This window comes from Octodon degus, unplaced genomic scaffold, assembly GCF_000260255.1.
Source record: "Octodon degus isolate 3935 unplaced genomic scaffold, OctDeg1.0 scaffold00014, whole genome shotgun sequence".
In the NCBI taxonomy this organism is placed as follows: Eukaryota; Metazoa; Chordata; class Mammalia; order Rodentia; family Octodontidae; genus Octodon; species Octodon degus.
Genome location: NW_004524590.1, coordinates 21,307,670 through 21,308,540, shown reverse-complemented (window position 1 = coordinate 21,308,540; position 871 = coordinate 21,307,670). Strand labels below are relative to the sequence as shown.

The 871-nt window shown below is 39.0% G+C and overlaps 1 protein-coding gene across 1 annotated transcript in view; it reads right to left on the bottom strand.

The window, feature by feature from the left end:
- Nucleotides 1-871, bottom strand: part of Rab3gap1 (RAB3 GTPase activating protein catalytic subunit 1) — a 106,070-nt gene that overhangs the window by 88,489 nt on the left and 16,710 nt on the right. The window lies entirely within an intron of this gene.

Sequence of the window (871 nt, the reverse complement as noted above, 5' to 3'; positions counted from 1 at the left end):
GCTTAATTCAATGAGAAGAAAGAGGTGTACTAACAGCATTTGGACAAAATATCCTGTCTGCTTCTTGTACTATGGATAACCACTAAGAAAAGAATGTACAGTGTACTGATTATCAAAACTGTCCTATTAATCAGTGAAACTGTCTCTTCATATTTATTTCTTAATAAAAATAAATTTTAAAAAGGGGAGGGGATCAAGAAATGGAAGAGGACGGACAGAAGGAAGAAAAGAAAAGGGATTAAGAAAGAAATTATGGAGGGACGGCCAAATAGCTCAGTGGACTAAAGCGCCTACTTCACAGATGCAGTGGCCAGGGTTGGATCCCGGCTTGCTATGCCAGCCGCACCCCCAGTGTGTGCTGAGATGACGACTGAGACTGGGCATGGTGGTGTGCGCCTGTAATCCCAGCACTTGGTAGGCTGAAAAGAGGAGAATCACTACAGATCTGATCTGTGCAGTGAGACCCTGTAGTTTCTGTACTAAAATAAAAAATAAAGCTCACTGAGGAAAATGAAGGAAATTATGAAGGTCCATCATAGGAAAGAAATGGAATCTATGAAACTGATCCAAACAGATACCCAAGAGATTAAAAAATCCATTGAAAGTGCATACAATGGAGTGAACAAAGGCAAGGATAGAATATCAGATTTAGAACAGAATGTGGATAGTGACCAGAAAAAGGATGTCTTAAAATAGCAAGGGACCATGAAAAATCAATCCAATAGCTAAAAGAAGGAAAGAACAATTTAAGATTGAAAAGAGTCAATGAGAAAGCTAGATACTATGCCATAAAAATATTTTCATAGAAATAATAGCAACTGGGGCTGGAGAGATGGCTCAGTGGTCTAAGGCACCTACTTAGAACAAGCTT